Source organism: Platichthys flesus, unplaced genomic scaffold, assembly GCF_949316205.1.
Source record: "Platichthys flesus unplaced genomic scaffold, fPlaFle2.1 scaffold_54, whole genome shotgun sequence".
NCBI classification, from domain to species: Eukaryota; Metazoa; Chordata; class Actinopteri; order Pleuronectiformes; family Pleuronectidae; genus Platichthys; species Platichthys flesus.
Genome location: NW_026910031.1, coordinates 47,661 through 63,000, shown reverse-complemented (window position 1 = coordinate 63,000; position 15,340 = coordinate 47,661). Strand labels below are relative to the sequence as shown.

General features: G+C 45.1%; 2 long non-coding RNA genes across 2 annotated transcripts; both read right to left on the bottom strand.

Annotated features, from left to right (window-relative positions):
- Positions 1-1,928: 1,928 nt before the first annotated feature.
- On the bottom strand, positions 1,929-3,853 carry LOC133950590 (uncharacterized). The gene is made up of 3 exons (XR_009920388.1): positions 3,513-3,853; positions 2,789-2,864; positions 1,929-2,095 (listed from the first exon to the last, which is right to left on the bottom strand). It is a non-coding gene; the product is annotated as an uncharacterized LOC133950590 (long non-coding RNA).
- A 4,781-nt stretch (positions 3,854-8,634) lies between these two features.
- Positions 8,635-10,559, bottom strand: LOC133950589 (uncharacterized). The gene is made up of 3 exons (XR_009920387.1): positions 10,219-10,559; positions 9,495-9,570; positions 8,635-8,801 (listed from the first exon to the last, which is right to left on the bottom strand). It is a non-coding gene; the product is annotated as an uncharacterized LOC133950589 (long non-coding RNA).
- Between the last annotated feature and the right edge of the window lie 4,781 nt (positions 10,560-15,340).

Sequence of the window (15,340 nt, the reverse complement as noted above, 5' to 3'; positions counted from 1 at the left end):
GTCATGATGCCAGATTCCAAATATGTCGTCTAAAAATCGGAGGTAGAGAAGTGGTTGAAGGGTGCATTTGGCCAATGCCTCTCGTTCCCACTCGCTCATATAGATGTTTGCGTACGACGGAGCATACCTTTGGCCCATGGCTGTTCCATGAATTTGGAGATAATGTTTGTTATTGAAAGTAAAATCGTTGTTATTGAGGCAGATGTTAAGAAGCTCAATGATTTGTTTGTCCGGTCTATTGGTGTCAGGATAACTATTAAAGATGGATGTTACTGCTTTGATTCCTATGTTGGTATTAATATTGGTGTATAAACTGTCTATGTCTATTGTAAATAAAAATGAGTGATTTGGAACAACCATGGGTCGGATGAGATCTAAGAAATGATACGTGTCTTTAATGTATGCCGGATGTTTGTTGGAAAGGGGTCCAAGAAAATGTTCTATATATTCAGAAATGTGATAAGAACTGCTGTTGCAATCGGAAACTATTGGTCTACCGGGGGGAACTTCATAGGGTATGGTCCAGGTTTGTGGTTCTTTGTGTATTTTGGGGAGTAGATAGAAGAGTCTAGGGCGGGGGTGATCGGGGCCAAATAGGTAATGTTTTTGCTTATGGGTGATGATTTTTTTGTCATATAAGTTTTGAATAATATTACGGAGAAGTGGTTGAGTTTGGTTTTGTAAATCCGATTGAATGGGTTTGTAGTGTGTGGTGTTTGATAATAATCTGTTTGCCTCCAGTAAATATTGCTGTCTGTCCATTATAACTGTTTTTGATCCTTTGTCAGCTGGTTTGATAATTATATTTGGATTTTTGATGAGTTGTTCTAAGGCCCTGCGCTCCGGCCCCGAGAGGTTGTCTGCCACGTCCCCAGGGGGCCGGTACTGACGCAGGGCCTGTTTGTTCTTTTGCAACAGGGTTATGGTATTTTTGTGTGACTGTTCTATAGTGGGTTCCCAGCTGGATTTATTGGTGAAGGGTATCTGTATGTGTTGTGGTTTATTGAAAAAGTGGCTGATAATTTTGAGGCGTCTATTGTATTGATGTAGGTCCCTATGAAGTTCCTCCCAGTCAAAATGTGTAGGGCGTGGAATGAATGAAAGACCCCTTTCCAATATCTGAATTTGTTCTGCGGTTGGGGTGAATAGTGTAGATAGATTGAGAATATTTGATGTGGAGCTCCACCCCAAATCAGGTGCGGGGTCAGTAAGGGGCGTTATGTTAAGATGTAAATTGGATGGGACTGTATTTAAGCCCGGTTTGGGTTTTGATGTGATTGTAAATTTAATTGTTGCAACCAGTATTCAAAAATGCGTGTGGCAGTGGCCGGTTTCCAGTGTATATTATCTTGCTCTGTAAAAAAAGTGTCGTGAGGTATTTCGGCTAAAAATGGAAAGTAAGTGGCTATGGTATTGTTAATATATTTAAGGTTGTGTTGCTGTTTACTAGTGAGGTTGGCAGAAAAATTAATAATGGGGAAGTAAATGTCAGCATTGGGGAAGGCAAGTTGGGCCTGTTTGTATAGTGCTTTGAGCTGTTTACAAGAGGTCTGCCTGGGGTCCTGATCTTTGTTATTAATACCAATTGAGAGGACGACAATTTTAACATCTGGAATGGGGATGGCTTTCTCACACAGTTTAAGAAAATGGTACATATTGGCCCCCGGGTAACTGTCAAGTTGTATTGTGGGATGGTTGTGAGGGGGGATTCGATTTATGTTGGAATCCCCCAGTACCAGGACTGGTTTGCGGCCTTTGATGAACCAGTCCTGGATTTTGCGGTTGGGTCTGGAGATGTGATATGTGGTCTTAAATTTACCTGCTGCGTTGGAGTCGGACTGCAGAGGACTGAATGGAGAGGAGGTGGCACAGGGTCCTGGGGAGCTGTCGTCGGGGGGTGAAGGTGTGTCGGAGTCCGGAGTGGCACAACCGGGAGGCGGAGTCCCCGGGCGCAGTTGTTGAGAGGAGGTCTCAGATACGGTGTTGTGGGCTACATTAGCCTTTATTACGCCGCTCATCATGTGTGATGACCCTCCTGCTAATGCGGTCGGGGCTCCTTCTTGTCCAATCGTGCCAGTCCGGGCACCGGCAACACCTAGGGGAGAGGAAGGGGGAGAAGAAATGATGTCAGGAACCAAGGAAAACGCATCAGATTCTGTGATGTTGTTGAGCGGGTCCGGTAGCTGGTGGATTTGGGCCTCTATCTGTTGTGTGTGTCTGTTTGGCCTTGATTGTATACTAGTAGTCGGTAAGTCTGGGGTGTTTGGGGATGGTAGTGTCACTGAAGTGTTGGGTCTGGTGAATTTCTGTCGGACGGGGGAAGGGTGGGGATCGGATGTTATTCCTCCCGTCTCCTGAGGGACCTGTTTGGGTCCCCAGGAGACTGTTTTTACCTTTGATAGGGAGGGGGTGGGGATGTTTGAGTCTTCAGGGGCTAGTTTAAGCTCCCTGGTGAGACTGGGGGGAGTCAGTTGTGGGTGAGCCCTCTGTGTCTGTAGAGGGCTCTTCTTGAGTATGGGCGGGTGGGGTAGTACGTTCGGGGGGGTGTTATTCTGTGATCTTGATGTAGGTAAAGCAAGTCGTGTGTGTTGGTGTAATGGGGTCCTGGTTTGGGGGAGGGGGAAAGTCATGTGTCTGAAAGTCGGGTGTGGGCCATATTGAGTACGTCGAGAAGGTTGTGGTTGTTGAGTGTCCATGGCAGGTACTGTCCGGGGTGGGGTAGGGGTGGGGAGGAGGGGTGTACGATATTGTCGAGTCCTGTGTGGCTGGGATGTCAGTGGGAACTTACTGGAGGCTGGCAGTGGTGGAAATTCGTCCTCGTCGGATAATTCCGGGATGGTGGAGAGGGAACTCCCCAACCTGCTCTTGTGTGTGGAAAGAGGTTTTTGTTTGTTAATCATGTTGCGGTGTTGTGTGTGTCTGTTCAATGCATGTTCGGTGGCTGTAATTGTGTCTGGCCTGAAGCGTTGCCCGTATCTCCTTCTAGCCCAACCAATGGCTATCTGTAGTGCTGTAGTGTTATGTGTTGTCTGGCTGAGAGTATGTATGGTGTTGGCGTAGTGTTCTTGTAATATAGTCATGTTTGTTTTCATCCAGTGTGTTGTATTGTTTTGTATTTTGTGTCGTGTGGTGTCAGAGGGTGTGGCTGGTTTGATGAATTCTGATAGTCTGTTGACCTGCCTCATCATTCCTGGTGGAAAGGTGTTAGTTGCAAGTGAGTGATCGGTTGTATGTTTATGGTGTATGGCCTGAATTAAACGGAATAGTTTTTTGGCTGCGGCTCGAGTTTCCGGGTCAGGTGCATGATTGAGTATGTGGGTGGGTGTTGTGTCTGTGTATGTGGTCCTGGGTGTAATGTTGTATTTGTTTTGTGGTGTTGAATGCGTGTTAATTGACATCAGTGGTGGTAGTGTTGTGTGCATGAGCTGTGGTCTGAGCCCTTGGCCACTCGACGCTACGGTCTTAGCTCTGTTAAAAAACATATTTTGATAATCACTGGTGGGGGTTCTTACCCTGGCAGCGTCGGTGAAGGTCTCATGGAGGTCCAACAGTGGTCTGGTTGATCTGCTCCTGGCCGTCCTTTGCCGAGCTGGGGTGCTGGATTGTTCGGTGAGGTTTTACCAGCTGTGCTCCAGCGAGATGGTCTTTGGCCTCTGGTGCCCTGGTGCCTGGTGGGGACACTGATACAAAAAAGAGGAGCTCCGGTGTGCTCGTCCCAGTGCGAGATAGAGTTTGTCCGGGAGGTCTCCAGAATGTTATTAAAAGTGTTTAACCCACAGAAAAAATGCACCAAAAAGCATGGGTCCAGATCTAGTCCCCTGGCACAGTTTCTTAAAAAGGGGGGGAGGAGATCTCAAAAAAGTTTTTGAGAGGAACAAGTAATCTCCATCTCAAAAGCAAAAAAGGAGGAGAGGAGGTCCTTTTTGCGATATAAAACTGTGTTTTTTGGAGGAAGACAAGGCCTCGGGCAGAAGCCCCCCAGGATGATCAAAAATTCTAACTTTTAAATAATTAAAAACAAATAGTCTCAATAGTTAAAAAGCAAAAAAGCTGCTTTAAAACAAGAGATAAAAGATAAAAGATAAAAAGAGTCTAAGGTTACGTACCGTAGAGTGGTTAAAATCCCTGACGTTTCGCAGTGTTTGTTGCTTCTTCAGAGGAGGCTGTTCAGACTGGTAGCTCTGGTGGTTTAAAAGTGTTGAAGGAGGGAAAGTTGTCCTTCCTCCAAGGCTCAAACCACCTATCAGTTGGTTGTATTTGCAAATTGGTCGTTTGTGATTGGGCTAGAAGGGCAGATCCTGTTTGAATTTTGGAGGGAAAATTAGGGTCCCATCTGATTGGTTGCTTTGGGGGGCGGTGGCTAGAAAATATCCAGGTAATTTTATCTGGTGTGTACTGTTTAACAATAACTATGGCCTCAGGGTTAAGGTCTAGGTTCTTAACGTGGAGGACCTGGGTTCGAATCCCCAGGGGGAATGAAACTTATGGAATTCCCCATGAAGGAAATCATTGTTCCTTCTACAACGTGAAAATATCTTTGTTGTATAGGCTGTTTAACCAGATGTGGGGGGGATTTTGTTGTGTTTTTCGTATGTTATTCTACACTAGGTTACCTTCCAGCCGGATTGGAGCTCACAAGATTTGAACTGATTGTCTATTTTCTACAATCACTGTGGCAACGGGGATGGACCCAGGACTTTGGCGTGGGGGATCCGGGTTCAAGGACCGCCCCGGGGCACCTAAACAGAAGTTTACAGGGATGGGCTCAGGACTTTGGCGTCGGGGATCCAAGTTCAAGACTGCCCCAGGACATCAAACAGGGGTCGCTGTTGTTGGGGTTACACGTGAGGGAAGCTGTCCCTCCGTATATAGTTGTTATCGATTTTTTGTTTAAGGTAAGAAGCTCTTGTGATTGGAAGGTCTATCCATCACTGGGTGGAAAGTCTGTGTGTGTACATGTGCGTGTGTGTGAGTGTGTGTGTGCGTAGATATGTATGTGTGTGTGTGAAGATGTAAGTGTGTGTGTTATTATTTATATGGTTATTGTATTAAACGTATGTTCCAACCGGATTGTTATTCATAGGTCAGTGGCACGGGCGGGGTTAGGTTTGGGTTAGGGTTGGGGTTTAGGATTCAGGGGTTTGATTTTTGTGGCACTGGCCTACTGACCTATTTCGTTCAAACCGGTTGGAAATTTGACAGTGTGGTGATAGTCAGGTTGGTAGAGTACAGCTCCACCATCCCGGGGACCAGGGTTCAATCCCCAGGCAGAGCACAACAGTCAGGACCATGGGGCAGAGAAAGGGGCAGGTCAGGATACTCTACGGGCCTGTCGCAACTGGATGGTGTCATCATTCAGGCCCGTAGGCACAATGGTGTTCATTTTATGGATCCATAATTTTTCTGCCCTCTTTCTCTGCCCAACAGTCCATTGGTCGTTGCTCTCCAAACCTGAGATTATTAGTTTATTGGTGGGGTGTTGCTGGAAATGTTTGACCAGGTGGGTGGTTAATTTGCCTTCCCCAATGCTATACATATGTTGTTTGAGGCGTGTAAGTATTGTATGTTTCGTCTCTCCTATATAGTGTTTATGGCAAGTGGTGCATGTGATAATGTATATTACGTTAGTAGTGTTAAGGGAGAATGTGCCGAGTGTTGGAAATGCTGTGGTGCTGTGGGGGTTGGATATAAATTTTCTATTTTTGTAATGTGTAATATATTGTATTTGAATGGGGGGTCTATTGTCTGTAAATTTGGATTTTATGAGGAGGCTATGGAGACTTTGATTTTTTCTATATGCTGAAATTGTGTTGTGGTTATGGAAGGCCGGATGTATTGTTTGGGTGTAGGAGAAGTTTTGTTTAATGAGGTTATGGAGTCTGGTTGTTTGATGAGAGAATGTAGATATGAATGGAATTAATATGGGTTTGATTTCCAGGTTATGGGGAGGATGATTGGTTGTGGTCTCGGAGAGAGGGTTAGGGTTATGGTTAGGGTTAGGGTTTAGGTACTGGGTTGAGTTAGGTTTAGGATTGGGGCCTAGGTTAGGGTTAGTAGGGTTAATAGGGTTAGGGTTAGGGTTTAGGAACTGGGTTGGGTTAGGGTTAGGATTGGGGCCTAGGTTAGGGTTAGGGTTAGGGTTCTGGGTTGGGTTAGGATTAGGATTGGGGCCTAGGTTAGAGTTAGTAGGGTTAGTATGGTTAGGGTTAGGGTTTAAACTAGGGAGATAGGTGGATTTTATTGTTGGGGGCCCTGTGGTTGGGAGTCCCTCCGAGACCGGAGACTGGGGTGGAGCGTCTGGGTTGTTGGAGCGAGTGAGAGCGAGAGAGGCCAAAGTGCTATTTTTGATGTGGCGGAGGAACCGTTTTGAATAGCCCCTGTGTCTGAGTGCGGAGAAAAGGAGTGAAATGGATATATGTAGGTCTATGGATGTAGAAGATAATCTATAAAAACGGATGATTTGTGATTTTATTATGCCTTTAAACGTGTGCTTCGGGTGATAGCTTTTTTTATGGAGAAGTGCATGTGTGTCCGTAGTTTTGAAATATACTTTGGTGAGTAATTTGGTGAAAGCCGAATTAGGGGGATGTTCAAAAAAAACCGTTGTATCCAGAAAATTAACTTGAGCCGGGTCTATGATATATTTTACTTTGATAGATGGGTGATGGTTATTGAGTGTGTTAATGAAGTCGGAAAATAAAGTGATGTCATGATGCCAGATTCCAAATATGTCGTCTAAAAATCGGAGGTAGAGAAGTGGTTGAAGGGTGCATTTGGCCAATGCCTCTCGTTCCCACTCGCTCATATAGATGTTTGCGTACGACGGAGCATACCTTTGGCCCATGGCTGTTCCATGAATTTGGAGATAATGTTTGTTATTGAAAGTAAAATCGTTGTTATTGAGGCAGATGTTAAGAAGCTCAATGATTTGTTTGTCCGGTCTATTGGTGTCAGGATAACTATTAAAGATGGATGTTACTGCTTTGATTCCTATGTTGGTATTAATATTGGTGTATAAACTGTCTATGTCTATTGTAAATAAAAATGAGTGATTTGGAACAACCATGGGTCGGATGAGATCTAAGAAATGATACGTGTCTTTAATGTATGCCGGATGTTTGTTGGAAAGGGGTCCAAGAAAATGTTCTATATATTCAGAAATGTGATAAGAACTGCTGTTGCAATCGGAAACTATTGGTCTACCGGGGGGAACTTCATAGGGTATGGTCCAGGTTTGTGGTTCTTTGTGTATTTTGGGGAGTAGATAGAAGAGTCTAGGGCGGGGGTGATCGGGGCCAAATAGGTAATGTTTTTGCTTATGGGTGATGATTTTTTTGTCATATAAGTTTTGAATAATATTACGGAGAAGTGGTTGAGTTTGGTTTTGTAAATCCGATTGAATGGGTTTGTAGTGTGTGGTGTTTGATAATAATCTGTTTGCCTCCAGTAAATATTGCTGTCTGTCCATTATAACTGTTTTTGATCCTTTGTCAGCTGGTTTGATAATTATATTTGGATTTTTGATGAGTTGTTCTAAGGCCCTGCGCTCCGGCCCCGAGAGGTTGTCTGCCACGTCCCCAGGGGGCCGGTACTGACGCAGGGCCTGTTTGTTCTTTTGCAACAGGGTTATGGTATTTTTGTGTGACTGTTCTATAGTGGGTTCCCAGCTGGATTTATTGGTGAAGGGTATCTGTATGTGTTGTGGTTTATTGAAAAAGTGGCTGATAATTTTGAGGCGTCTATTGTATTGATGTAGGTCCCTATGAAGTTCCTCCCAGTCAAAATGTGTAGGGCGTGGAATGAATGAAAGACCCCTTTCCAATATCTGAATTTGTTCTGCGGTTGGGGTGAATAGTGTAGATAGATTGAGAATATTTGATGTGGAGCTCCACCCCAAATCAGGTGCGGGGTCAGTAAGGGGCGTTATGTTAAGATGTAAATTGGATGGGACTGTATTTAAGCCCGGTTTGGGTTTTGATGTGATTGTAAATTTAATTGTTGCAACCAGTATTCAAAAATGCGTGTGGCAGTGGCCGGTTTCCAGTGTATATTATCTTGCTCTGTAAAAAAAGTGTCGTGAGGTATTTCGGCTAAAAATGGAAAGTAAGTGGCTATGGTATTGTTAATATATTTAAGGTTGTGTTGCTGTTTACTAGTGAGGTTGGCAGAAAAATTAATAATGGGGAAGTAAATGTCAGCATTGGGGAAGGCAAGTTGGGCCTGTTTGTATAGTGCTTTGAGCTGTTTACAAGAGGTCTGCCTGGGGTCCTGATCTTTGTTATTAATACCAATTGAGAGGACGACAATTTTAACATCTGGAATGGGGATGGCTTTCTCACACAGTTTAAGAAAATGGTACATATTGGCCCCCGGGTAACTGTCAAGTTGTATTGTGGGATGGTTGTGAGGGGGGATTCGATTTATGTTGGAATCCCCCAGTACCAGGACTGGTTTGCGGCCTTTGATGAACCAGTCCTGGATTTTGCGGTTGGGTCTGGAGATGTGATATGTGGTCTTAAATTTACCTGCTGCGTTGGAGTCGGACTGCAGAGGACTGAATGGAGAGGAGGTGGCACAGGGTCCTGGGGAGCTGTCGTCGGGGGGTGAAGGTGTGTCGGAGTCCGGAGTGGCACAACCGGGAGGCGGAGTCCCCGGGCGCAGTTGTTGAGAGGAGGTCTCAGATACGGTGTTGTGGGCTACATTAGCCTTTATTACGCCGCTCATCATGTGTGATGACCCTCCTGCTAATGCGGTCGGGGCTCCTTCTTGTCCAATCGTGCCAGTCCGGGCACCGGCAACACCTAGGGGAGAGGAAGGGGGAGAAGAAATGATGTCAGGAACCAAGGAAAACGCATCAGATTCTGTGATGTTGTTGAGCGGGTCCGGTAGCTGGTGGATTTGGGCCTCTATCTGTTGTGTGTGTCTGTTTGGCCTTGATTGTATACTAGTAGTCGGTAAGTCTGGGGTGTTTGGGGATGGTAGTGTCACTGAAGTGTTGGGTCTGGTGAATTTCTGTCGGACGGGGGAAGGGTGGGGATCGGATGTTATTCCTCCCGTCTCCTGAGGGACCTGTTTGGGTCCCCAGGAGACTGTTTTTACCTTTGATAGGGAGGGGGTGGGGATGTTTGAGTCTTCAGGGGCTAGTTTAAGCTCCCTGGTGAGACTGGGGGGAGTCAGTTGTGGGTGAGCCCTCTGTGTCTGTAGAGGGCTCTTCTTGAGTATGGGCGGGTGGGGTAGTACGTTCGGGGGGGTGTTATTCTGTGATCTTGATGTAGGTAAAGCAAGTCGTGTGTGTTGGTGTAATGGGGTCCTGGTTTGGGGGAGGGGGAAAGTCATGTGTCTGAAAGTCGGGTGTGGGCCATATTGAGTACGTCGAGAAGGTTGTGGTTGTTGAGTGTCCATGGCAGGTACTGTCCGGGGTGGGGTAGGGGTGGGGAGGAGGGGTGTACGATATTGTCGAGTCCTGTGTGGCTGGGATGTCAGTGGGAACTTACTGGAGGCTGGCAGTGGTGGAAATTCGTCCTCGTCGGATAATTCCGGGATGGTGGAGAGGGAACTCCCCAACCTGCTCTTGTGTGTGGAAAGAGGTTTTTGTTTGTTAATCATGTTGCGGTGTTGTGTGTGTCTGTTCAATGCATGTTCGGTGGCTGTAATTGTGTCTGGCCTGAAGCGTTGCCCGTATCTCCTTCTAGCCCAACCAATGGCTATCTGTAGTGCTGTAGTGTTATGTGTTGTCTGGCTGAGAGTATGTATGGTGTTGGCGTAGTGTTCTTGTAATATAGTCATGTTTGTTTTCATCCAGTGTGTTGTATTGTTTTGTATTTTGTGTCGTGTGGTGTCAGAGGGTGTGGCTGGTTTGATGAATTCTGATAGTCTGTTGACCTGCCTCATCATTCCTGGTGGAAAGGTGTTAGTTGCAAGTGAGTGATCGGTTGTATGTTTATGGTGTATGGCCTGAATTAAACGGAATAGTTTTTTGGCTGCGGCTCGAGTTTCCGGGTCAGGTGCATGATTGAGTATGTGGGTGGGTGTTGTGTCTGTGTATGTGGTCCTGGGTGTAATGTTGTATTTGTTTTGTGGTGTTGAATGCGTGTTAATTGACATCAGTGGTGGTAGTGTTGTGTGCATGAGCTGTGGTCTGAGCCCTTGGCCACTCGACGCTACGGTCTTAGCTCTGTTAAAAAACATATTTTGATAATCACTGGTGGGGGTTCTTACCCTGGCAGCGTCGGTGAAGGTCTCATGGAGGTCCAACAGTGGTCTGGTTGATCTGCTCCTGGCCGTCCTTTGCCGAGCTGGGGTGCTGGATTGTTCGGTGAGGTTTTACCAGCTGTGCTCCAGCGAGATGGTCTTTGGCCTCTGGTGCCCTGGTGCCTGGTGGGGACACTGATACAAAAAAGAGGAGCTCCGGTGTGCTCGTCCCAGTGCGAGATAGAGTTTGTCCGGGAGGTCTCCAGAATGTTATTAAAAGTGTTTAACCCACAGAAAAAATGCACCAAAAAGCATGGGTCCAGATCTAGTCCCCTGGCACAGTTTCTTAAAAAGGGGGGGAGGAGATCTCAAAAAAGTTTTTGAGAGGAACAAGTAATCTCCATCTCAAAAGCAAAAAAGGAGGAGAGGAGGTCCTTTTTGCGATATAAAACTGTGTTTTTTGGAGGAAGACAAGGCCTCGGGCAGAAGCCCCCCAGGATGATCAAAAATTCTAACTTTTAAATAATTAAAAACAAATAGTCTCAATAGTTAAAAAGCAAAAAAGCTGCTTTAAAACAAGAGATAAAAGATAAAAGATAAAAAGAGTCTAAGGTTACGTACCGTAGAGTGGTTAAAATCCCTGACGTTTCGCAGTGTTTGTTGCTTCTTCAGAGGAGGCTGTTCAGACTGGTAGCTCTGGTGGTTTAAAAGTGTTGAAGGAGGGAAAGTTGTCCTTCCTCCAAGGCTCAAACCACCTATCAGTTGGTTGTATTTGCAAATTGGTCGTTTGTGATTGGGCTAGAAGGGCAGATCCTGTTTGAATTTTGGAGGGAAAATTAGGGTCCCATCTGATTGGTTGCTTTGGGGGGCGGTGGCTAGAAAATATCCAGGTAATTTTATCTGGTGTGTACTGTTTAACAATAACTATGGCCTCAGGGTTAAGGTCTAGGTTCTTAACGTGGAGGACCTGGGTTCGAATCCCCAGGGGGAATGAAACTTATGGAATTCCCCATGAAGGAAATCATTGTTCCTTCTACAACGTGAAAATATCTTTGTTGTATAGGCTGTTTAACCAGATGTGGGGGGGATTTTGTTGTGTTTTTCGTATGTTATTCTACACTAGGTTACCTTCCAGCCGGATTGGAGCTCACAAGATTTGAACTGATTGTCTATTTTCTACAATCACTGTGGCAACGGGGATGGACCCAGGACTTTGGCGTGGGGGATCCGGGTTCAAGGACCGCCCCGGGGCACCTAAACAGAAGTTTACAGGGATGGGCTCAGGACTTTGGCGTCGGGGATCCAAGTTCAAGACTGCCCCAGGACATCAAACAGGGGTCGCTGTTGTTGGGGTTACACGTGAGGGAAGCTGTCCCTCCGTATATAGTTGTTATCGATTTTTTGTTTAAGGTAAGAAGCTCTTGTGATTGGAAGGTCTATCCATCACTGGGTGGAAAGTCTGTGTGTGTACATGTGCGTGTGTGTGAGTGTGTGTGTGCGTAGATATGTATGTGTGTGTGTGAAGATGTAAGTGTGTGTGTTATTATTTATATGGTTATTGTATTAAACGTATGTTCCAACCGGATTGTTATTCATAGGTCAGTGGCACGGGCGGGGTTAGGTTTGGGTTAGGGTTGGGGTTTAGGATTCAGGGGTTTGATTTTTGTGGCACTGGCCTACTGACCTATTTCGTTCAAACCGGTTGGAAATTTGACAGTGTGGTGATAGTCAGGTTGGTAGAGTACAGCTCCACCATCCCGGGGACCAGGGTTCAATCCCCAGGCAGAGCACAACAGTCAGGACCATGGGGCAGAGAAAGGGGCAGGTCAGGATACTCTACGGGCCTGTCGCAACTGGATGGTGTCATCATTCAGGCCCGTAGGCACAATGGTGTTCATTTTATGGATCCATAATTTTTCTGCCCTCTTTCTCTGCCCAACAGTCCATTGGTCGTTGCTCTCCAAACCTGAGATTATTAGTTTATTGGTGGGGTGTTGCTGGAAATGTTTGACCAGGTGGGTGGTTAATTTGCCTTCCCCAATGCTATACATATGTTGTTTGAGGCGTGTAAGTATTGTATGTTTCGTCTCTCCTATATAGTGTTTATGGCAAGTGGTGCATGTGATAATGTATATTACGTTAGTAGTGTTAAGGGAGAATGTGCCGAGTGTTGGAAATGCTGTGGTGCTGTGGGGGTTGGATATAAATTTTCTATTTTTGTAATGTGTAATATATTGTATTTGAATGGGGGGTCTATTGTCTGTAAATTTGGATTTTATGAGGAGGCTATGGAGACTTTGATTTTTTCTATATGCTGAAATTGTGTTGTGGTTATGGAAGGCCGGATGTATTGTTTGGGTGTAGGAGAAGTTTTGTTTAATGAGGTTATGGAGTCTGGTTGTTTGATGAGAGAATGTAGATATGAATGGAATTAATATGGGTTTGATTTCCAGGTTATGGGGAGGATGATTGGTTGTGGTCTCGGAGAGAGGGTTAGGGTTATGGTTAGGGTTAGGGTTTAGGTACTGGGTTGAGTTAGGTTTAGGATTGGGGCCTAGGTTAGGGTTAGTAGGGTTAATAGGGTTAGGGTTAGGGTTTAGGAACTGGGTTGGGTTAGGGTTAGGATTGGGGCCTAGGTTAGGGTTAGGGTTAGGGTTCTGGGTTGGGTTAGGATTAGGATTGGGGCCTAGGTTAGAGTTAGTAGGGTTAGTATGGTTAGGGTTAGGGTTTAAACTAGGGAGATAGGTGGATTTTATTGTTGGGGGCCCTGTGGTTGGGAGTCCCTCCGAGACCGGAGACTGGGGTGGAGCGTCTGGGTTGTTGGAGCGAGTGAGAGCGAGAGAGGCCAAAGTGCTATTTTTGATGTGGCGGAGGAACCGTTTTGAATAGCCCCTGTGTCTGAGTGCGGAGAAAAGGAGTGAAATGGATATATGTAGGTCTATGGATGTAGAAGATAATCTATAAAAACGGATGATTTGTGATTTTATTATGCCTTTAAACGTGTGCTTCGGGTGATAGCTTTTTTTATGGAGAAGTGCATGTGTGTCCGTAGTTTTGAAATATACTTTGGTGAGTAATTTGGTGAAAGCCGAATTAGGGGGATGTTCAAAAAAAACCGTTGTATCCAGAAAATTAACTTGAGCCGGGTCTATGATATATTTTACTTTGATAGATGGGTGATGGTTATTGAGTGTGTTAATGAAGTCGGAAAATAAAGTGATGTCATGATGCCAGATTCCAAATATGTCGTCTAAAAATCGGAGGTAGAGAAGTGGTTGAAGGGTGCATTTGGCCAATGCCTCTCGTTCCCACTCGCTCATATAGATGTTTGCGTACGACGGAGCATACCTTTGGCCCATGGCTGTTCCATGAATTTGGAGATAATGTTTGTTATTGAAAGTAAAATCGTTGTTATTGAGGCAGATGTTAAGAAGCTCAATGATTTGTTTGTCCGGTCTATTGGTGTCAGGATAACTATTAAAGATGGATGTTACTGCTTTGATTCCTATGTTGGTATTAATATTGGTGTATAAACTGTCTATGTCTATTGTAAATAAAAATGAGTGATTTGGAACAACCATGGGTCGGATGAGATCTAAGAAATGATACGTGTCTTTAATGTATGCCGGATGTTTGTTGGAAAGGGGTCCAAGAAAATGTTCTATATATTCAGAAATGTGATAAGAACTGCTGTTGCAATCGGAAACTATTGGTCTACCGGGGGGAACTTCATAGGGTATGGTCCAGGTTTGTGGTTCTTTGTGTATTTTGGGGAGTAGATAGAAGAGTCTAGGGCGGGGGTGATCGGGGCCAAATAGGTAATGTTTTTGCTTATGGGTGATGATTTTTTTGTCATATAAGTTTTGAATAATATTACGGAGAAGTGGTTGAGTTTGGTTTTGTAAATCCGATTGAATGGGTTTGTAGTGTGTGGTGTTTGATAATAATCTGTTTGCCTCCAGTAAATATTGCTGTCTGTCCATTATAACTGTTTTTGATCCTTTGTCAGCTGGTTTGATAATTATATTTGGATTTTTGATGAGTTGTTCTAAGGCCCTGCGCTCCGGCCCCGAGAGGTTGTCTGCCACGTCCCCAGGGGGCCGGTACTGACGCAGGGCCTGTTTGTTCTTTTGCAACAGGGTTATGGTATTTTTGTGTGACTGTTCTATAGTGGGTTCCCAGCTGGATTTATTGGTGAAGGGTATCTGTATGTGTTGTGGTTTATTGAAAAAGTGGCTGATAATTTTGAGGCGTCTATTGTATTGATGTAGGTCCCTATGAAGTTCCTCCCAGTCAAAATGTGTAGGGCGTGGAATGAATGAAAGACCCCTTTCCAATATCTGAATTTGTTCTGCGGTTGGGGTGAATAGTGTAGATAGATTGAGAATATTTGATGTGGAGCTCCACCCCAAATCAGGTGCGGGGTCAGTAAGGGGCGTTATGTTAAGATGTAAATTGGATGGGACTGTATTTAAGCCCGGTTTGGGTTTTGATGTGATTGTAAATTTAATTGTTGCAACCAGTATTCAAAAATGCGTGTGGCAGTGGCCGGTTTCCAGTGTATATTATCTTGCTCTGTAAAAAAAGTGTCGTGAGGTATTTCGGCTAAAAATGGAAAGTAAGTGGCTATGGTATTGTTAATATATTTAAGGTTGTGTTGCTGTTTACTAGTGAGGTTGGCAGAAAAATTAATAATGGGGAAGTAAATGTCAGCATTGGGGAAGGCAAGTTGGGCCTGTTTGTATAGTGCTTTGAGCTGTTTACAAGAGGTCTGCCTGGGGTCCTGATCTTTGTTATTAATACCAATTGAGAGGACGACAATTTTAACATCTGGAATGGGGATGGCTTTCTCACACAGTTTAAGAAAATGGTACATATTGGCCCCCGGGTAACTGTCAAGTTGTATTGTGGGATGGTTGTGAGGGGGGATTCGATTTATGTTGGAATCCCCCAGTACCAGGACTGGTTTGCGGCCTTTGATGAACCAGTCCTGGATTTTGCGGTTGGGTCTGGAGATGTGATATGTGGTCTTAAATTTACCTGCTGCGTTGGAGTCGGACTGCAGAGGACTGAATGGAGAGGAGGTGGCACAGGGTCCTGGGGAGCTGTCGTCGGGGGGTGAAGGTGTGTCGGAGTCCGGAGTGGCACA